The sequence below is a fragment of the Heloderma suspectum genome, chromosome 5 (genome assembly GCF_057233095.1).
Source record: "Heloderma suspectum isolate Gila_16-S chromosome 5, 16-S_ref, whole genome shotgun sequence".
NCBI lineage: Eukaryota > Metazoa > Chordata > Lepidosauria > Squamata > Helodermatidae > Heloderma > Heloderma suspectum.
Window position 1 is genome coordinate 33,105,628 of NC_139462.1, and position 23,701 is coordinate 33,129,328.

Here is a 23,701-nt window from a genome sequence, read left to right on the forward strand (position 1 = left end):
TCCTTATTTGTAAGAGAGAGAAACAGTCAGCTTTTTAAATTTAAGATGCCTAGCCAAAAACGGTGAGCAGACCCTGCTACTTCCCAGCAGTCACCACATGCTAGTGGCTGTGGAAATCAACCCAGACTATCTAATGATAATGGGCAGAAGGATTCCCAGTGTTCAAAAATATACCCCAAATGCTTCTGCTGCTTGGTGAACTGTGTATCTGCTTCTTTTCGGATATCACACCTCCCCTTCCCCCTTCCTGCCAGTTGTCTGCGTTTCCACTTTCCAATTTATATAAGACATATAAAACAGGATGAAATACTTTCCACACCATGGAAAGCTATCAATTGTGGCAGTAAAGTAACCAGCTGAAAATCAAAAGTGTTCAGGGTGACTTGCTGAAAGCCAATATTTCAAATTACCCATAGAAAGGTTGAAAGTACAGATGATTTTTCACACATGCACACTTCTAATAATTTATTATCATGCTGGACATTTTGTCTAACGGTATATTCCAGCATGCACCCCTCTGTTCTTCTAGCATTTCTAACTAGCCAGGCTAAGAGGAGAACTTTTAAAACAATGACAGAGTAAAAAAGGAAGACCCCTAAGTAAATATTAGATGGGCAATTATTTCATTTGGAAATATTATGTGGAAATGGGAATTGGTTATAAATAAAGTATTGATTCATTTCTGGTTACCTTTTCTATGTTTGCATTAATACATATCAAGGATCGGGAAACTCCAGCCCATGGGACAGATTCAGCCTGCAGGTCTTCCCCATGTGGCCCACCAAGGCTTGAGTGGAGGCCCCGCCCATCAGAGAAGGGTGCTCTCGTTCTCTCTGTGCATGAAGAAAGGGGCTGGTGCTTTTCCATGCACAGAGAAGATAACAAGAACAACCTGAAGATGCAGCAAGAGGAATCTTCTTCCATCACCAGATTGCTGTGCACGAGAAAGAAGCTATCCTTTTTTCCACGCGCAGTGAGAAATGGACTTGTCTGGCAATGGAGAAGGATACCCAGTTTCCTCTACCATTGCCAAATCCTTTGCTTACCTCTCTGTGCACAGAGGAATGAAGAGAGCTTTTGTTCAGAGAGAAAACGGACTGGCCATGGAGGGAACGAGCTGAGTTTACTCACATGGCTCTCTGTGCATGGAGAAAGGGGTAGTGCTTCCTTCATGGCCAGATCACTCTGTTTTCTTCCATGCACAGAGGCACGTGCATGAATCATGTGCATGCAAAAGTGGTGTATGTCTGTGTACAAATGTGGTGTGTGTGTGTGTGTGTATGAATGGGGAGTGTATACCTGTGTGTGTGTGTGAGAGAGAGAGAGAGAGAGAGTAAGAATGGGCTGGCACCAGTGTAACCTAATAGCTTCAGCACTTTGGATAGCTCCTTTAGAGTTCTATCTGGTTCTAACTGAAACCCCGTATGGATTCACAGCCCCACCAAAGTTGGAGCCACCAGCCTCCACTGGTTGGTTCTCTTCAGTTTGGGAGCTGGCCCCACCCACTGCTGACATGCAGCCTACACCATGCTTCCCGGCTGCCTATGGGTCCTTCAGGGGAAAGCCTTTCCACATCCCAGATTTACATTCTTTAAAAAATATAAATGCAGTATGTTCTGCCCATCTTAAATATTGTTGTTGTTGTTCAGTCGTTAAGTCATGTCCGACTCCTTGTGACCCCATGGACCATAGCATGCCAGGCCTTCCTGTCCTCCGCTCTCTCCAGGAGTGTGCTCAAGTTCAATTCATTGCATCGGTGATGCTATCTAGCCATCTCATCTTCTGCCGTCTCCTCCTTTTGCCTTCAATCTTTCCCAGCATCAGGGCCTTTTCCAGTGACTTTTCTCTCCGCATTAGGTGGCCAAAATATTTGAGCTTCAGCTTCATTATCTGTCCTTCCAATGAGCACTCAGGGTTGATTTCCTTTAGGATTGACTGATTTGACCTCCTTGCAGTCCAGGGGACTCGTAAGAGTCTTCTCCAGCACCACAGTTCCAAGGCATCAATTCTTCGGCGCTCAGCCTTACTTATAGTCCAGCTCTCACAGCCACACCTTGCTACTGGGAAAACCATAGCTTTGATTATACGAACCTTTGTCAGCAAGGTGATGTCTCTGCTTCTTACTGTGCTGTCTAGGTTTGCCATAGCTTTCCTCCCAAGGAGCAAGCGTCTTTTAATTTCATGGCTACAGTCACCGTCTGCGGTGATCTTCGAGCCCAAGAAAATAAAATCTGTCACTGCTTCCGTTTCTTCCCCTTCTATATGCCAGGAAGTAATGGGGCCAGATGCCATGATCTTAGTTTTTTTAATGTTGAGTTTCAAACCAGCTTTTGCACTCTCCATTTTCACTCTCAACAAGAAGCTCTTTAGATCCTCTTCGCTTTCTGCCATTAGGGTGGTATCATCTGCGTATCTGAGGTTGTTGATAATTCTCCCAGCAATCTTAATTCTGACCTGTGATTCATCCAACCCGGCCTTTCTCATGATGTACTCTGCATATAAATTAAATAAGCAGGGCGACAATATACAGCCTTGTCGTACTCCTTTCCCAATTTTGAACCAATCGGTTGTTCCACGTCTGGTTCTTACTGTTGCTTCTTGACCCTTGTACAGGTTTCTCAGGAGACAGGTAAGGTGGTCTGGTACTCCCATCGCTTTCAGAATTTGCCACAGTTTGTTGTGATCCACACAATCAAAGGCTTTAGCGTAGTCAATGAAGCAGAAATAGACGTTTTTCTGGAATTCTCTTGCTTTCTCCATGATCCAGCGGATGTTGGCGATTTGATCTCTAGTTCCTCTGCCTCTTCGAAACCCAGCTTGTACTTTCGGTAGTTCTCGGTTCACATACTGCTGAAGCCTAGCTTGTAGGATTTTGAGCATCACCTTGCTGGCATGTGAAATGAGAGCAATTGTACGGTAGTTTGGACACTCTTTGGCATTGCCCTTATTTGGAATTGGAATGTAAACTGATCTTTTCCAGTCTTGTGGCCACTGTTGAGTGTTCCAAATTTGTTGGCATATTGAATGCAGCACTTTAACAGCATCATCTTTTAGGATTTTAAATAGCTCAGCTGGAATACTGTCATCTCTGCTAGCTTTGTTGTTAGTAATGCTTCCTAAGGCTCACTTGACTTCACTCTCTAGGATGTCCGGCTCAAGTTCAGTGACCGCACTCTCGTGGCTATCAGGGACATTCAGATCTTTCCTGTATAGTTCTTCTGTGTATTCTTTCCACCTCTTCTTAATCTCCTCTGCTTCTGTTAGGTCCCTGCCTTCTTTGTCCTTTATCATGCCTGTCTTTGCACAAAACGTTCCCTTGATAGCTCCGATTTTCTTGAAGAGATCTCTAGTCTTTCCCATTCTATTGTTTTCCTTGATTTCTTTGCATTGTTCATTTAAGAAGGCCTTCTTGTCTCTCCTTGCTATTCTCTGGAACTCTGCATTCAGTTGGATATATCTTCCCCTTTCTCTCTTGCTTTTTGCTTCCCTTCTTTCCTCAGCTACTTGTAAAGCCTCATCAGACAGCCACTTTGCTTTCTTGCATTTCTTTTTCTTTGGGATGGATTGAGTTGCTGCCTCCTGAACAATGTTACGGACCTCCGTCCATAGTTCCTCAGGCACTCTGTCTATCAGGTCTAATCCCTGAAATCTATTCCTCACCTCCACTGTATATTCCTAAGGGATATGATTTAGGTCATACCTGAATGGTTTAGTGGTTTTCCCTATGTTCTTCAATTTAAGCCGAAATCTTGCAAGAAGCAGCTCATGATCTGAGCCACAGTCAGCTCCAGGTCTTGTTTTGACTGACTGTATAGAGCTTCTCCATCTTTGGCTGCAAAGGACATAATCCATCTGATTTCGATATTGACCATCTGGTGATGTCCATGTGTAGAGTCGTCTCTTGTGCTGTTGGAAAACAGTGTTTGCTATGATCAGCGTGTTCTCTTGGCAAAACTCTATTAGCCTTTGTCCTGCTTCATTTTGTACACCAAGGCCATGCTTGCCTGTTATCCCGGTGATTTCTTGACTTCCTAATCCCCTATGATGAAGAGGACATCTTTTTTTGGTGTTAGTTCTAGAAGGTGTTGTAGGTCTTCATAGAACCGATCAACCTCAGCTTCTTCGGCATCAGTGGCTGGATTTGTACTGAGATCATTCTATCATTTTTGAGATTGTACCCCAGTACTGCTTTTCCCACCCTTTTGTTGACTATGAGTGCTACTCCATTTCTTCTAAGGGATTCTTGCCCACAATAGTAGATATGATGGTCACCTGAATTAAATTCGCCCATGCCTGTCCATTTGAGTTCGCTGATTCCCAAGATGTCGATGTTCAGTCTTGCCGTCTCATGTTTGACCACCTCCAGCTTACCTTGATTCATTGATCTGACATTCCAGGTTCCTAAACAATATTGTTCTTTACAGCATCGGATTTTCTTTTCACCACCAGACACATCCACAGCTGAGTGTCCTTTCGGCTTTGGCCCAGCTGCTTTACTCTTTCTGGCGCTACTTGGAAATACCCTCTGCTCTTCCCCAGTAGTATATTGGACACCTTCCGACCTGAGGGGCTCATCTTCCGGCGTCATCTCTTTTAGCCTTGTGATACGTTCCATGGGGTTTTCTCGGCAATAATACTGGAGTGGGTTGCCATTTCCTTCTCCAGTGGACCACATTTTATCAGAACTCTCTGCCATGACCTGTCCATCTTGGGTAGCCCTGCACGACATAGCTTATGGCTTCACTGAGTTACGCAAGCCCCTTTGCCACAACAAGGCAGTGATCCATGAAGGGGATCTTATATATTACTGAGGCATTTTATGAGCAGACAGCATTAGTAAAGCGTACAGAGGAAGTTCATGGTGTTTTGTTTTAGGTTAGTGTGGCCAATTCTTTGTGCTTGGTGGGCTGGGTTCCCCCTGGTCAAACCACTGAATAGTCCCCTACTCTAACATTATTGCTAAGATCAGAGAGCAGAGGAAGAAGAAGATAGGAAGACAGAAGTGCCTTGTGTTGCTCAACTAGCAGAGAAATGAAAGCTGCTGGTGATGAACAAATAACCAGAGAGGAAACAGGTCTTAGAAGTGCCTACATTTATTAAGGCCTGATGTGTTTCGGAAAACAAAGTGATGTGTTTCCTTCCTCAGGGGCATATGCTCCTTTGCTCTTTCATTTCGTGTTTATGAAGGAGCACTTTGAGACACAGAAGCTTTAATCACATCAAAATATTGGAATTGTAATTGCTTGGGATGCAGCAGATTGTTGTAACAAAAAGTCAGCATCCTGCTCTGCAATCTGCAATTGTTCTTCTTGGTGGGTGTTTTAGAAGCTGGGCATTTTCTGTTCTGAAAGACAGATAATTTAAGCCATTCAGGTAAGTATGATAACAGTACATTACAGACCGGAGCCTATCATGTGTCATTACAAGCATTGGGAAAGCATCCATAATAGCTTCTTCCACAGAATGTGTCAAGCTCATGAGTTAACAAAGGATGGATGGATGCCCCAAAGAGAGGCTTAATGCAGCAGGAAAGAAAAGCCAGTGAATAAGTGATCCTGAAGTTAAAGGAATTAACTGAGTCACATATTCTATTTCACCTGCAAAAATAAATATTTCAAAGAATTGAACTAATTCCATGGTCAAAACCATTGTTACCTAACGGAGATGCAACCACAAGTTTATTTAGTATAACAAATTTAGAAGCCTCAGTCAAAACTCGATTGTTGGTGCTTCCAGAAGAACAGCTCCTAGTGCTACCAGTCAAAAGACAGCGTGCAGCTGTTCCATCCTTGCCTCTGTAATGGTTTTTTTGTAGACAGAAAAAAGGCAGAAAAAGTGGTGGGAAAACATGGGAGTGTTACAAGTGGAAGACAACAATGTCTGGACACACACACACACAATATCCCACGGCAATTTCACAATAAAAGCCTCATCTGGGAGCAGTCTGGGTTCAGCTGCTGAACAGGTGTCATAATAGGATTGGGGATTGGACAGAAGAGGGTTAATGGAGCCAGAAGGACTGCTTAAAGTTGGTCAAACCTGCTGGCCAGGTGTCTCTACATACCTTCCTTTTGTTAGGAGATTGCCAGTGGATAGCTGGATCTTCTTCAAGAATGGGGCAAAGGCATAACTTCCCTCCTTCCAGCTAAGGACGATGTAATGTAGGTGTGTGTGTGGACTGGAACAAAGCAGATAGACTGCAGCTAGAGACAGTCTAGTGAGGCACTGAGAGAGGGCTGAACTGTTTTTTTTGCAGGGGTGCTTCCCTGGAGATTGGATGTGAGGCAGTGGAATTTGTTTTTTGTAGGAGTTAAGCCATATGCCTCCACCTATACTAAATGTGTATGTTTGTAACTAAACTGAAATATTACAGACACCAAGTCCATAGTGCTGCCTCCTTCTGAAGGAAACCAAATCTGGGTAAATCCACACACCTGGAAGTTCAGCACCTCTGTGGAGAAGTGGGGAACATATAACGCAGGCACAGGTTGCTAACTAGAGGAACAGTAGGGTGATCCCTGTGCTCTTGTCCTTCCAATTTTATGGCAGTCTTGATTGGGCAATTTGTCTAAATTTACATAATTTATTCAGCTCCATTAGCAAGGTTTTTACATCATTTCGGGGCAAGAATGGGGTGTTAGAAGAGGAGGCGGGCTCCAAGGTTGGTTCCCAGAAAACCAGATATCCCATGGCTGTCTAGCTGCCATAGGATTGCTCCCTTAAACACTGTTCTTCCCCCACTAGGAACTCAGGGTGTCTTACCTGTGATTCTCGGGTGGTTTCTCATCCAGGCAGCACATAGGCCTAGACGTACTTAGCTTTAGCTGCAGAGATGCATCATATGCCTTTAGACCATTCTACACCGAGGAATAGTGCACATGCACAGATCAGTCCATGTGTACAACATACATATATTGGCTACCTTCCCTATTCCTCTGCTTTAACTAACTGAAACACTGCCCCCTTCCTGTAACTTGCAGACGGGGTTGCAATATTCCCAACACAAGGGAGGTTTTGACAGTAAATCGTATCGGGGGTGAGGGTGACCACTGCTTGGCCAAGCCTCTGCTACAGCAGGGGTGAACAACATGTGGCCCACAAACCGGATGCAGCCTGTGCCACCTCTGGAGCACTGCTATGGACCCCTAAAAGGGTCAAATTTAGGTTGCAAACAACTAGATTTAACATTTCAGGCACTCCGTAGTGCTCCAGATGCTATTTGTTTCATAATTTCTTTTGTTTGTTTTTTGGGTTTACCCAGGAGAATATGGCCCATCTGCGCCCCCTCCCATAGCGTCCAGGCCCCCAAAGTTGCCCAACCCTGGCTTACAGATAGGTAAATAGAAAGGGAAGCCAGGTAAACACAACATAGTAAGCAGATGTTAACAACATGGGAACATAATCCTAAGAGTAGGGATGTACGAAAGTCACTTTCACGGATTCATTCGCGGTGGGGGGGTGCTCCATCTCTCCCCCCAGAATCCTTGATGGGGGGGGAGGCGCTCCGGTCGCCCCCCCCGGAATCCTGTCCGGCCGGCTCTGCTCTGCGGCGATTCCACAGAGCTGCCGGCCGGCTCGAACCGTGGCTGGACATCCGGCCGCTGGGCAGCAGGATGCAAATGGCGGCGGCCACAGCTGCCACCACTGGCGTCCCTGTAGTGAGCCATGATAGGCTACGTAAGTATTTATGTAGCCTATCACGGCAGGCTTAAAAAAAAAAGCATACGCAAATGGCGGCGGCTACGGCGGCCGCCATTTGCGTTCTGTATTTTTCGCCGTTTTAGCCTACGCAAATATTTACGTAGGCTGTTACGGCGAAATAAAGGGGAACGCAAATGACGTAGTGGGCACCATTTGCGTTCCTCTTTTTTTGGCCGTAATAGCCTACATAAACATTTACGTAGGCTAAAATGGCAAAAAATACAGAAAGCAAATGGCGGCCGCCGTAGCTGCCGCCATTTGTGTACACGTTTGTTTGTTTTTTTTATACGTAAATACTTAGTAACCTATCACGGCCACCGCAGGGACGCAAAAGGCTTCCCTGCGTTAGCCGTGATAGGCTACGTATGTATTTATATAGCCTATCACGGCCGTGAAGATGAAGTGAATGGCGGCCGCAGGGCGGCCGCCATTCGCAAGTCAGCACCAATGGGACCAGGTAAGTGCTCCGTTTCACGCGACTTTCATGGGTTGGGGGGGCGGGGGCTTCGTCCCGCCCGACTTTCGTGGGTTGGGGGAGGCGGGGGCTTCGTTCCGCGATGGATTTCGGGGGGCCGATTGCACTTGCATTCGGCCTCACCGAGATCCATCGCGGAATTCTCTGACATCCCTACCTAAGAGGTAGGGGTGAAAGGGGAACATAATCCTAAGAGGTAGGGGTGAAAGGGGAACTTGGGTCTTACCTGTCAGGAGCACCCTAGCTGCCTCTTAAAGTCCCCTCCAGTAACTCAAACAAGACGCAGACAAAAGGGATTCTCTCCAAGGCTTTATTCCTTTACAACTTAATGACTCTTTCAGATGGTAATTGCCAGCAACTAAGCAAGGAACTGCAAAGGGTATCCTAACAGGGTAACCTAAGCTCCATCTACGCAGTTGGTCCCCGTTTTGAGGGGAAGGGCGGGAAAACTCTGAAACTTATGGGCTAGGAGGGGAGGCTCCCCCTCTTACTCGTGGGGCATCGGGGCATAGCCGTTGCCATAGCGCCAAGCGGGCTGAGCGCCTCCTCTCAGCACCCTCCACTTCATGCCTCTCTCTATGCTGGCGCCTTGCATCTAGCAACAACTGATCTCCTGCTCTTTCGCTGCCAGGGTCACTATCTCAGGAATGAGAGCAGGGGGGCCCTCTCCCTGCAGCTGCTCCTCTGAGAGACGAGTGGGCTCCTCTCCCACGGGTTGTAGCTCTTCCTCAGTATCAGAGCTGCTTTGGGGCTCTATGGGCTCAGTTCCAACCCTGACATCATCCCTGCTCTCATAAAGCCCCCCCGTGTGCTCCCCCCCTGGAGCCCCAGGCTTTTGGGGGTATAGCTGGTGGAAGCACCTCAACAGCAAAGGGGCATGCACAAGTTCAGTGGGTTCCCAGGAGTGCTCATCTGGCCCATACCCCTTCCAGTCCACCAGATATTGCAGGCACCTGCAGGAAAGGCATGAGTCCAGGATCTCTGCAATTTCAAACTCCTCCTCCTCCCCCACCAGCACTGGAGGCAGGGGGGAGCAGACTGAGCGATGAGGGTTGCCAGAAACTAGGGGGGAAAGCATGGACTGATGAAAAACAGGATGGATTTTCATGGAGGTGGGGAGAGCCAGGCAGAAAGCGACAGGATTAATTTGGGCCGTAATCTGGAAAGCACCCATGTGACGGGCCGCAAGCTTCTTCGCGGGAGAGTGAGAGGGGAGGTAGTGGGTGGACAGCCAAACCCAGTCCCCCAGTTGCAGAGATGGACTGGGCCGGCACCGCCGGTCCACAGTCGCCTTGTAGGCTGTTTTTGCTCACTCGAGGGAGTCCCGTAAAAGGTGGGGCACTGAGCACAGCTCCTCTCCCACGGGTTGTAGCTCTTCCTCAGAATCAGAGCTGCTTTGGGGCTCTATGGGCTCAGTTCCAACTCTGACATTACCTGGCCCAGCACTGGATATTCCAGAGTCCTGAGACCCCCCAATGGGGTGCTTGAAATCTCAGGCAGGGGGTCTGGTGGGAAAGAGGGCCACTATGTCGGGCCTTGGTTGGCACCTCATGTGCTGCCTGCCTCTGTGGATATGAGTAGAGGGATGCCTCCCTGCAGTTTCCACTCTCCTCTCCTGTCCCTCTAGCCTCCTCCTCCTCCTGAAAGCAAAGTGTTGTTTTATGGGTAGCCCAGCTGTGTGGCAGCTGCTTGGAAGCATGGTGCCTGTGGAGCTGGACACCAGTGCGGAAGCCATATGGCCTGGACCCTCTGTTGGACCAGCTGGTAAGGAGGTTTGGGCAGACTGGGTTACCTCTGGGAGAGAGCACAGATTCCCCTGCCTCCACTACGACTTGTATTCCACTCAGCTTTTACAGTTTTTTAATTGAAGGTTTTAACTCTGCACCTCTCTGATTTTAGGGCTCTGCTTTTAATTTTGTTATTGTTGAATTGTTGTTCTCTTATATAAACCACTTTGGGGGCCCTTGTTAGGCTGGAAAAGCAGCACAAAGGTGTTTTAAATAAATACATAAAGTAATAAATGAGTGTAATCAATAAATAATGGAGGACCAAAGCAGCTATGGCATGGGAAATCCATGATTAGCTTTTCCAATGGCGTCCCGCCATCCCTTTATTTTAAAACAGCCATATACTCTAGTGATTGGAGCAGTAGCACTCTGGCGGGGGGGGCTCCCCCTTTCCCCTTCTGCCATTTTCCCAATTTAAATCCTCTCCCGCACCCCAAACACACACAGAAAAGCTGCTATTAACTCTGAAGTAGAAATAATAATACAAGTACACGAAAGATGTTTGTATCCGCCCCACCCTGCCCCAAGCAGAGCTAATAGCTGCCACATAGAGAGAAATTTAAATCATGAAAATGGTGTATGGGGAAAAAAACCCTTATCCCCAGTATTGCTGTTCCAATAAAAATAGGACTATCCAGCAGCTTCTTTAAAGTTTAAGCAAATATGTCAGGAGAGCAGGTTATGGATTTCTCATGTCTTGAGTGTTCTGGTCCTAAAAGATCAACCGGTTCTGGTAGACGATTCATCTTACCAGGTGATCTCCAACAGCAGCAGAACAAATTCTAGCAACAGCCTGGAAAAAGACAGGGATGGGGAGACAGAGACAGAAAGAAAATGTGAGAGTGAGGGATGGCTTCCCACTGTGACGTGAATCAATAAACAGGAGAGATTAAAGTGCAGGAAGGAGGATGAAATTTGATAATAGTTATATGAATGCATTTTCTCATTTGGCTACAGTGAATTTCTTTGCTGTGAATTTTCTCGTAAACACAGCAAAATTTTGCCCCTAGGCAAAACAGTTTATAACTATTAGCTAGGCTCAAGACATGCTGTCATATTGTAACTGTTTGGGTGGGGGCAATCAAACAGGATAGAATATGTCTGTGGATTGCTCCGTTGTCCATAAAATATGACTGCCAGGAGTACATTAGTATGCAAATTGGTGAGAATCACTAGTGAAAGCAGACAAAAAGGGATGGAAAAGATGACGCAAAAGCCTACTTCATTTAGCCAGTTAAATAAAGTTATTTTACATGGTGTGGATTCCACTTTGAACATAGGCTACAACACTTCAAAGAAAATGTCTCTTGCAAATGCACAAGGGCTTGTTTTGTAGCTTTGTCAGTGATAGGTAGTTTTCCATTAAGTTTGATTCAACTAATATAGCCTTTCCCAACTTGGTGTCCTCCAGACGTACTGGACTACAACTCCCACCATCCCCAACCAACACTGTCTACGAATCCATGAGTTCTCTTTCGTGATTCCTGGCTTTTGGTTCTTGACTCTGGGATGTGACTCCTGGCTCTTGCTCTGTGGCTGCCTATGGTCTAGCACTGACAGCAACTGAGTACAGAGTTGCCCATTCTCAAGAAGTTCTCTGAGTTCACGAACAACTGTAGTACTTTCATCAAGAGATGAAGGGTGATGGTTGTAACCTTCTGATACAATAGATATCAAATTTTCAGCAATGGAGTTGGAGCCCTGATATGGTGCAACATAGTCTTACTCAAAGAATTATTTCCAGATCAAACGATATATTTTATATACAGGAAAGTGGCCTAGATAGATTTTATGTACAAGGAAGTAGCTTATCCTCAGAACAAGTCAACAACAGTACTTTGTAGCAAATATCTCCTATGCAGAATGCATGTAGGTAGTTGAAATAGCCGTTTGGGGATCGTAGCCATAAACTATTCAAACCCATAGATTAGAAGAAAATCAGTGGCATTTTATGTAATGATGTCTCCTGTATATTGTCCACTTCATTAAAGATATTCCACCTGCTTTTCACTTGCCCACTTCTCTCAGCAAGAATACCAGGAACACTGTGGCATGATGTCTATGGAGTGAAGGCTGCTCTACCCAGAACTGATGTAGCTTGGAAATGAAAGTGTTCCAGTGAGTCATCCAGCCATCCCCCTGCCCACCAACAGGAAGAACAATAAATTCTGTTCAAGGAAGGCACAGCTAGAATTCCTGTGATTATGTGTTCCCTGTATTCCAGCTTGATCACTGGCTAGTTTCAGTGCTTATGGCTGCCTAGAAAATATGATCAGTAAAATCACATCTATCTATCTATTCTAATTCTCATCTCCCTATTGTTCCGCAAAGGCAAGATCAATACTAAAGCTGCTTGAATACTTCAGGCACAATCCAGCCAAAATTAAGCACATTTTATGCCTCACTGATCTCAGTAAGAGCGAGTTGAGCATGTGCTTACCTCTCCTGTCCTGTTGTGCTGCAGAAATTCACCTTTAACCACACGCACAAAAGTTTCCAGTAGACTAGGCAATATAAAACACAAAGGTGTGGATAGCAGCCAGGCCCCAGGAAATAGGTGCAAAGGAAGACGGTACTATAATCACATGTCTTCGTTTACATATAATAGCTGTGTATGCATGTGTAACTACCGATGTGGGTCCAGAAAGCTAACCTTGCAGAGCAATCCTAAGCATGTTGTCTCAGAAGTAAGTTGCACTGAGTTGAATGGGATTTACTCCCTAGTAAGTGGGTTTAGGATTGTAACCTTATTTGCTTTATTTATTTCTAAAATGTATTAGTCGCTCTATAGCAAGGGTGGAGAACCTTTTTCAGGCCGAGGGCTGAATTCCATTTCGGAAAAGCTTTTGGGGGCCACATTCCAGTGGCGGGTGGGGCTAAATTTTTTTAACCCCCCCAGCATATTTTAACTTAAAGCTCTTACTGCCAGGAACTAAGCCTTAAGAGAGGCATTTCAACCTTTTAGAATGGGGAAAAAACTGCACAAAACTGGGAAACCATCAAATGATTGGTGATTGGGGAAAAGGGGGATATGGGGGGGGATATCTGGAGAAGCCCAGAGGGCTGGGTTGGGACCCCATGAGGCCCAGATTTGGCCCTGGGCCTCAGCTTCCCTCCCCCTGCCCTACAGCCTTCATTCATTCATTCATTCATTCATTCATTCATTCATTCATACATACATACTATTTCTTGGCCACCTTTCAGGGTGGCTCCCAGGATGACGCACAACACAATTAACAACTGCATACATGAAATCAAAATATAAAATAAACTTTTAAAAAATCAGTTAAGAACAGCAGAGGCTAAAACAGGAATTGTGAAGGAAAAAGAAATCTGAAAACAAACATGGAAATAAAACTATAGTACATAGTAGCAGAAATATCAGAGGATTAAAAGGCCTGAGAGAATAAAAATGGCATTTGCCTGGTGATGAAAAAATAACAAAGGAGGTTTCAGGTAGGGATGTTGGAGAAATTCAAGACAGATTAAAATGAGCTCAGATTTCTAAGAATCTGACCTGCAGAAGACCCTCTTAGGCTGTGTGGAGTCTGTGGACTTTTGGATTTTTTTTTTTACTTTCCCAAAATTTACGCATATTTATCCGTAGGAAAATACAGATGTTTCTGCTGAGGAAAAGTTGATTGGAGTGGAGGACAATATGCTAAATGTTACGTAAGGTAAATTATGTAAATTGTTATGAAACCTCTTACATAATTATTTGCGTATTTTTCTGCACTATGTTTTTTTGTTGTTGCATCTGTCTGTGGGTGGATTATAGAACAAAAGGCACCTCAATCCACAAAACACAGATGGAGCAGATTTTACGCAGTCCATACACCCCTAGTTCCAGGTAGACCTCTGTGGGGAGGGGAGGGATGTGCGAATCAGCAAAATGTGAGCTTGCTGAAGTTCTCCAAAAAAATTCCATCTTGAAGCTCGTTCTGGCTCGAGTCCGTATCAGATTGTGAGCTTTGTTTTTTCTTCTTTTTGCCTGAAAATCCATGCATATTTTTGTGCATATTTTTCCAAATGTACCTCAGTTGTGCAAATCTTTGAAATGTACACATTCTCCTTCCATTGATTAAAGCATATTTGTGCACATTTTCCAAAAATACGTATTTTTTCATGCATGTTTTTTCAAATGTACGCATGCTGTCAAACACATTTTTGGGGGCGTCCGTGAATCGTGTTGCAAGCTCAGAAGCATATGGGCTTTGATTGGAGATTGTGTCCAAGTCTGTGTTCAGTCCAGAAGGTGCAAACTGGGCAAATTCTGATCAAAACCAAACTGAAATGAATTTCTAATACATCCCTAGGGGAAGGTATTCCAGAAGCAGGGGGCTACCACAGAAAAGGCCCACTCCTGAATAGCCATGTACTGTACCTCAGTATGCAAGGTAATTCATGCCAGGGCCTCTCATGATGATCTCAGGACTTGGGTAGGAATATCCAGGAAGAGGCATTCCGTCAGATCCTTAGTTTAATGCAGCCTCCCATTTTTACCAACTGTATATTTCCTTCCAGTGGGGTGGCCATGTTAGTCTTTTGCAGCAAAAACGAGAAGGGTGCAATGCTATCCATGTTTAGACAGCAACACGCCCCCCCCCCCCCCGTAAAACACCCAGCATCCTTCCAGCTAGCCATGCTGGCTGGGGCATGCTTAAGGATGTTGCGAGCACCCAAGTGGGTCTGGAGGCCCAGAGGACTCCCCTCCATCTACTCCCCCCGGCCCTGCTCACTGATCCCTGGGGTGCTGACAACCCCAGTCGTAGAGCACCTTGGGGCTCAGCGAGAGTCCAGGAGCAGCTTGTCCTTGTTGCGAGCTGCCGCCGCTCCTTCATAAGCAACTTGCAAAGAAGGAACCCATGAAGGCTTGACACAATGAGGGCAGAAGTCATCCTCCAACTGTGTGCCCTCCGCTCCTTGCAAGGAAGGGAGAGAGCGCAATCGGCGGGCGGCTCCTGCCTTCGCCACCTGACTCAAGTATTCATGGACTCATTGCAAGGAAGGAACCCATGAGGGCTTGAGTGGAGACTCCTGCCTCTGCTCAAGCCTTCACAGGTTCCTTCCTTGCAAGCAGCCTGCGAAGGCTTGAGTCAGGAGGAGAAGGAAGGAGTCGCCCGCCGATTGCACTCTTTGCCCTTTTTGCAAGGAAGGAAGAGAGTGCAGTTGGTGGGCGACTCCTGCCCTCGTGGCCTGTCAAGACTGCATGGTCTCCTTCTGTGCAAGAAAGGAGGCCATGCAGACTTGAGAAGTGGCCACTGCCTGCCGGCAATCGCCCCTTCTTCCCTCCTTGCAAGGAGGGCAGAACGGGCAGTTGGCAGGTGGCGACAGGGACTTTGGCCAGCTTGCTACGAAGGCAGGTGGCTGTGCAGCTTTGTGGTGCTTGCAGAGCCATCTAGAAGCTCACGTGGCACTGTGAGGTGAGGTGGGTGGCGGCAGTGGCTCGGCAAGCACCTCAGGAAGCTGGGCACAGGTGAGTTCATCCATCCCTAGGCATGCTGGAACTGTAGGACTTCTTTCTGTCTAAACATGAATAGGATTGTGCCCTAAGAGAGTCTTGTGACACCTTAAAGACTGACATATGGCTTATGCTGCACTAAGGGAGAAATCCTATGGCCACAATACACTGTCTAGAGGGCCATAGGATTTTTCAGTTTCTGTGAACCAAGGTTGAACCTAGGGCTTTTGACCTCAGTTCCCAGAAAACATACCCCGCACCCCTCCCACACCCCTCACAGCTGGTGTGGCTCTTTCTTTCCATGCCAGTTTCTTCTCCACGTTTGGGAAAGGAGTGCAGAGAGGGCAAAAAGGGGATGGTCCCAAGGATCAGGAGGGGAGGAGAATGTGGAAGCCTCTTTATGAACCTTCCCATGCGCTGCACATTCCCCCAGTCCGACGTCCCTAAGTAAACAAGCGAAATTGTGCATCTAGCCAAAACTGCAGGGTGGCCACAGCATGGAGGAGAGAATTCCCTCCACGCTTTGGTTGCCCTGCAATGCATCGGATAGGCATTAGCCTCCAAGTTCAGAAACTGATGTCTATCTCCATAGGATTGCGCCCTAAATCTGTTAGTCTTTAAGGTGCCACAAGACTCTTTGATGCAGATTTCCTTATTAGTTACACTTAGCTCAGCCTTCCTCAATGGGTGCCCTCCAGATGTGTTGGACTGCAACTCCCATCATTCCCATACTAGCTGGAAATGATGGGAGTTGTAGTCCATCACATCTAGAGGGTACCAGGTTGGGGAAAACTGCACTAGGCTGATAAGTGACCCACTCTTCATCAGACTTTAGAGCAGAGGCAGGCAAAATGCAGCCCATGGGCTGCATGTGCCCCCCCCCAGGGTGCCCCACTACTATTTTTTTCTTTTATAAAAAGGGAGAGAAAAATACAGGGTTTATATGAAGGTTTATAATGGACAAATTTAGCTTGGTTTTTTTTTTTTTTTTTAACCATTTCCCCAACTTTTTTTGGTGCTGGAGGGCAGCAGGGGGAATTGCAGGCTTTGGGGTGGGGGATTGGACTCCAGACTGCCCAAAGTTTCCCATCCCTGTTTTAGAGTCTTGTGAGTTTCAGCAGTGGATAGTGAGAGTTTCTGCCAAAGTTTCTCAGTCACTAATGGATGTCACAATTACCCAGAACATATCTGTGTAGTGATGCAGCAAGACAAAACTACTGAAGTTACATAATCTGTTCACTTTGAATGGGGCAAAGTTTGACATCCGTCTTTAATAAGTGGCTAACTAATATTCTGAAATTAGTGCCACATAATTTTTTGGTCAACCACTTAGTGGATTTGCCCATTCAGGGCTGCAAGCCTGAATCAGTAGATTAATCATCCTAAATTTTCATGGTGGCTTTTTCTTTGGATCAAGCCGTTTACTTTATTTATTTAAGCAATTTCTATCCCACCATTCACAGCACCATTTATTTATTTTTATATATATATATATATATATATATATATATTACAGTTTTATACCGAAGCTCGATAGCATGTTAGTCCCACCTCCAGTATTCCCGCGCACCAGGTAGTCTGTTCGATCATCACACACTGAAAATAAAGGTCTGAAGAGGGGCTAACACCAACTTCAGGAGATGATTTCCATTGAGACCATGGTGGGGGAAGAATTGGTTGGTGTTACCCTTCCCACCTCATGCTGTGCTTCCAAGAAAATCACCTTCCCCTCCCACAGCAACTATTAGCGGTAACAGTGACAGCTCCAGGGTTCAGGAGCCCCTTGGGCAAGATGCCCTCAGTGGGGCCTCTCCCTGAGGTGGGGCACCGCCTCCACACTTTTGTCCCCCATGCATATTACTTATTCTCTGGGCCAAATCTATAGAACCACCAAGAAGAAGGCAAGGCAAGTGAGGGAAACAGTGCTGTCCTCTTGCTCTTGGCACTGCTTGGATATTCAGAGAGGGTAGGTGAACAGGCAGTGACAGCAGGACCAGGAGGGGTCCAGGAATTGGCCCTTTACAAGCAAGGAAGTGGCCAAGTCTGACAATGGCACCAAATTATTTAGGGTGCTTAAAACAAAAAGGGATTGTGAGGCTCTTCAAAAGGATCTCTCCAAACTGGGAGAGTGGGTATCTGAATGGCAAATGCAGTTCAATATAAGCAAGTGCAAAAAGATGCATGTGGAGGGAGGGGGGAATCCCAGCTTCAAGTGTAAGCTGATGGGATCTGAGTTAGTGGTGACTGACTAAGAAAAGATATTGTAGATCTGGGAAATGTGCAGCAAAGGGCAACTAAAATTATCAAGGGGCTGGAGCATCTCCCTCATGAGGGAAGGTTACCACAGCTGGGCTTGTTTAGCTTTGGCAAAAGGAGGGTAAGGGGAGACATGATAGAGGGGTACAGAATTATGCATGGTGTGGAGAATGTGGACAGGGAGACATTTTTCTCCCTTTCTCATAAGTAGAATCCAGTGGGGTCATCCCATGAAGCTGATTGGTGGGAGAGTCAGGAGAGATAAAAGGAAGTACTTCTTCATGCAGTTAAACCATGGATTTCACTACCTTAAGATGTAGTGATGGCCACCAATTTGGATGGCTTTAAAAGGGGGGTAGACAAATTCCTGGAGGAGAACGGCATAAATGGCTATTAGTCCTGATGCCTCTGTGCTACCTCCAGTATCAGAAGTAGTATGCCTGTACACCAGTTGCTGGGGAACATGGGCAGGAGGGCGCTGTTGCACTCGTGCCCTGCTTGTGGGTTTCCTGCAGGCAGCTCGTTGGCCACTGTGTGAACAGAACACTGGACTAGATGGGCCCTTGGTCTGAGCCAGCATGGTTCTTCTTATGTTCTTACATCCTTAAGGATGTGGGCTTTGGCAGGTGCCCTATAATACCTACTCCATGTCACTGGCCCTGAACAGTAAACAAACAACACAACTTCAGGTAATCTGTTTTGTTATCATATCCTTATCCATTTCAGCCAGGGGCGGGGAAACATCAGGCACACAGGTCTTATGTCACCCAAAGCGATTCTCAATCTCACCTGCAGAGGCTTGGGCTTCTTCTGTGGGCTCCTTCCCTCCAACTCCCCCCATCCCCAAGCCCTGCCTCCTTGCCTGGGGCAACCCAGGTTCAAATCTCCACTCAGCCATGAAGCTCACTGACTCCTATGTCCAGGCACTTTCTCTTTGTCTAACTTGCCTCATGGAGTTGTTGTGAAGATAAAATGGAAGGGAGAGAACCATATACTTGACCTTAAGGTCCTTGGAGGAAAAGAGGGATAAAATGTAATAAATTTAATTAATAGGACTGCAGTTTGGTTGGTATGAATTTGCTTGTTTTAGGTACCAATTATCTATGTTTTAGAATGGTCCCATGCACTGCTAAATGACCCCCCACCCCCAGATGTTGGAGAAATCTGCAATGGAATCAAATGAGTTTAGATTTATACGAATCCAAGCCGTGGATTCTGCAATGGACTGGCTTTTCCCGAGTTGCATGGATTCCGCAGACTTGCAGACTGGTTTTTAATTTGGAATCTGGAATTTTCACAGATTTGGTCATAGAAGAATATGTAAAACAAAACAAAAAAACACCAGCTGAAAATGCAATGTTTTCCCCATAGGCTAAAGCATGAAAATGTGCATGGGGGATTTGTGCATTTTTGCAACTGTGAATTTGTGCGGATTTGGGAACTGGAAAAAATCCAATTCCGACAATGAGTGGATGACAGACAGAATGGATTTCACAAAATCTGTACATTCCTACCCTCCCAATCCCCCATTCATAATGCTTTCATAATGATTTAAGAAATATGTGTAGATGGCTCTGAAATTGCTCTGTTAGCCTGAGGAATGTATGAACTCATTGATGTTTGGATGGAATAGGAACAAAATCAGACATCAGACACAAATAGTGGAATGGCATTTGTTTTCAACCAATGCACCTAAGAGAGGTTTAAAAACAGAGCTCCAGCTCAACAAAAAAATTGCCTGAGGGCTTTTCAAAGCTTCTGGTCCTGTGCATCAATTACTAGGCAGAGAAGTTGGTGAAACCTTTATGAAGACAAGGCAGGAATGCTGAGGGCAGTAAAGCTTCTCTGATTTACTGATATGCCTCCTTCCCACCTGCTAAGATCATTCTTAGGCCCTAGCAGTGCAGTTGCATAAATATTGCCAGGATGGTCACCTAAATCATTTCCAGGTTTGCACATTTGTTTGGACAGTCTAAGCCTGTCAACAGTTTTCGGATATTTAGAAGGCTGCCTTTTCAAACGATGGAGGATGAGGCCCTATCCGAGGCACACTTACTCCTGAGTAGTGCAGCAATGGCTCTCGGTTCATGGCACGCTGGCTACCAATATCCACCACAGTCCATCACTGGTAGGGGGACCTGATGCAGTAGAGCAGGTAGGGCCAGCCCTACCATTAGGCCGGGTGAGGCAGTTGTCTCAGATGGCAGATGCTGGGAGGCAGCAGCGAGGTGTTTGGGGAGAGAACTATGTGCCTTGAAACCCACTCTGCACCCCTAAGTTAGCCTGCTGCCTTCAAATTCAGTAGAGAACATTATCCCAACATTAGTGTTGAATAGAGATATGAAGGCCCAGAAAAAAATGGGAAAAAATGGGGGGGGGACTGGGCTTTCCCCCATTGTTTTCTGAGGACCGTTTTTGTTTTTTTCTGAAAGACTGGAAAAATTGAACACCTTTGGATTATGCAATAATTTCTTTTAGAATTTAAGACAAAGTATTTATATATTGTTACCCAGCCTTTACTCCCCCACAAAATGATTTCTAAAAACTATGTAATAAGAACACTTTTATAGAAGGACTTGAGATGTAAGATGTCTGGAAATAATGAAACCATGGGGAAACATTTTTTTTAATCCTCTCTGTAAGATTCCCAGCATAATTATTTCTTTCATTCCTTATTAAAATTATTGATCTAAAGTGTCTTTTACCGACAGACATTAATGCTCAGTTTCCCAACACGTGAATAGAGTCACCATTGTGCATTCTTCACAGTTTGGGTTTTGTTCTAGGGAGTCCTGTGTTTCTGATGCTGTTGCAGTCATTTAATGTAGTTCTAATCTATTCAGACAAGAATTACAAATATTTACTGAGTTTACTTTTAAAAGTTTTAAAATATGATGATTTTATGAGCAAACTAAGTCATGCATAAAAGAACTTTAGGAACAAAAGGTCTGCTTTATGTTCTGAAAGCAGCCCTCCCCAACCTGGTGCCCTCTAGGTGTTTTGGACTACAGTGCCCAGCATTCCTGACCACTGAACAGGTTGCCTGAGGCTGATGGGAGCTGAAGTCTAAAATATATGGAGGGCACCAGGTTGGGGCAGGCTGTCTTAAAGCAATAAAGCAAGTTTAGATTTGAAAAGAGTGATAAAAAACTAAGTATTGCTTATTTTTCAATTTCCCCCCAAATTTCCGTTTTTTCCTGGAAAACCCCCTGGGGAAAAAGAACCCAGTTTTTTTTCCATGGCCTGGAAATTTCTGGAAATGTTACATCTCTAGTGTCGAAGACAGATCCATCTGCCAGTCCAGTCGGCCTTTGTGCATGGAATGAGAAGGGGTGCCATCTTGTCCTTGCCTCAGGCAGCAAAATGACTTGGGCTGGTCCTGAGAGCAGGGATGGGGAGAAGATAGATTGGGAACTACTGGTAGATCTCCAGGCGATTTGCGGTAGATCAGCAGGGATTTCTGACTCCCCATAGTTTTACAATAACAATTAAATTCCAAGGTTTATTTGCCAAGGTATATTGTGGTGCATGTTCTTGCTCCAAGAGCTTTAAAAAAGGTGATGTGACCCTGACTGGCATCTAGATCTTCAGAACTCCAGCCTCGTAGAGGGAGGAAACTGGGCATTCTGGGGGCATTCTGTTGGGTGAGGATCCAAGGGCTTCAAAGCCCCCTCAATCCCGCCCCCCCGTCCCAAATCCATCTAAATGTCTATAGCCAGAAGAAAAGTGCAAGATACATACACCTAACTCCTGACTTCTATCCTGCTGGCAAGAGCTGACAACGCATAGGAAGGAGCAGAGCATATTGACTGTGAGCTTTGTGTTTTTTTGGGGGGAGGTGTTTTTATTTTTGCTGCTGCTTTTAATTTGTTGTAAATATGTTTTAATGATTTTGTTACTATGCTGTTTATATTTTGTAAGCCTCTTTGAGCAACTCTTTTCTGGAGGGGAAATGTGGTTATAATTGTTATATATAAATACTCAGAAGTAAGCAACATTGAGCTTAATGGGATTTACTGCCAGGTAAGTGAGAACTGGATTACAGCCTTCATTCTATTTCCAACAGCAGCACTGGCAAGGTAGATGTTCCTGGGAAGGTCACAAACAGGTATAAAGGCAACCCCCCCACACACACACACCACCAGCATTCCAGCAGTCTATAACAGAGGGAAATGAGAGGGGAAGTGGGGGACATTCCACTGGAAGAGTAATTACTTTTTTCTTCTTCCTTCCTGATCCCTTGTTCCTTGTGTGTCATGCCTTTTTAGATCGCAAGACTGTGGGCAGAGACTGTCTCATTTTACTGAATCTCTGTAAGATGCTTTCGGAATCTCTTTGGCTGAGGCACACGATAAAATACTGCAAATAATAAACAAACTACGGAATTTGCTACCAAAGATGTAGTGATGGCCACCAACCTGGATGGTTTTAAGAGAGATCAGACAAATTCATGGAGGATAAGGCTATCAATGGCTCGCTACTAGTCATGATGGCTGAACATTGGCTCCAGTATCCAGGGCCATATGCCTTTCGGTATCACTTGCTTGGGATCACATCCAGTCGAGTGCTGTTGCACTCATGTCCTGTTAATGGGCTTGCCATGGTCATCCGGTTGACCACTGCAGGAACAGAATGCTGGATTAGATAGGCCTTTGGTCTGATCCAGCATGGCTCTTCTTATGTGTCAGGGACGAGTTCCAGCCCTTTCAGATGTCCGACATACCCAAACTGCTGGCAACTTCTCTAACCTCTGGTTCGTCTCCTCTGCTTAGAGATTGGTATTAGTTGTTTGTTTTGGGGCTGGAGCAGTCTGAGAGTTTCCTTGAATCTGCATTTGTAGAGAGGCTAGTCTCTAGCAAATTAAAGTCATATTAGCCTGAAGCTTTGTCTATTGTGGTGTTGATTGCAAAGGGAAAGGATGATCCATTTCTGACATTATGTCCTGAATGGTGGAATTATGTTCTGCACAGCCCTTGAAGAATTATTTTTTTGCTTGAAGGAGAGAGGACTGTCATCTTAAGAGTCTGGAAATGTTTATTTTGAAATATGCAGGGAGGGGAAGGTATGATAAGGAACCACACCAGCAATGTAGTGCCTAGGTACAAGCCATGCAAGCTCCAGAGTGCAACATATTTTTTGGTCTCTGAGCCTATGTTTATGCTCAGATACGTGTCTGATCATCTATCCATCTGACATTTCTTTACAATTATGGAATGATCTCCCCAACAAGGCCCGCCTGGCACCAACATTGTTAACTTTTCAGTGCCAGGTTAAGACCTTTCTCTTCTCCTAGGCATTTGGCAGTATATGATAAGTGTTTAATCGATCCTGGAATGTCTTATAGTTATGGTTGTTTGTTTTTGACATTGTTTGTTTGAAGTTGTTTTAGATATACGTATGTTTCTTTTGTGTATATTGTCTGTTCATGTGTTTTTTATGTAAATGGTTTTTAATCTCTGTATATTGTATTTTTAATGTTCTTAATATTTGTAAACCACCCAGAGAGCTCCGGCTATTAGGTAGTATAGAAATGTAAATAATAATAATAATAATAATAATAATAATAATAATATCTGCAAAAATACATGAATGTTCAGAGCCACTAGGCAGTGTTAGTTGTGGGGTGCCCCATCATTCCTGTTAAAAGAGGAATCATATGGCCCTAACGCCATTCTGTGCTCCTCTGCTAAAGTGTACATGCATGCAGGGATGCTTGGGGTTCCATGGGAGTTTGATCCAGCATGTAGTTTTCTTGAGATCAGAAAGGACAAAAAATAAAATTAAAAAATGTACAAAATCCCCTGTACTTTTAACCTTCAGCTTCTCAGCATTTTGGAAGCAGCAGGGCATTGTAACTAGGATGGGTGAATAGGTGGACCATAAACAATGATCTCTGTTTCCATATTTACCTAGGAATGTTATACTTGGCAGCACATGTTTCCACCGGCTGAAGGCTCTTTTCCTGATGACATCGCTGGGTGGCTGATACTCCTTGATGAACATTTAGGCATGGTGTGAATG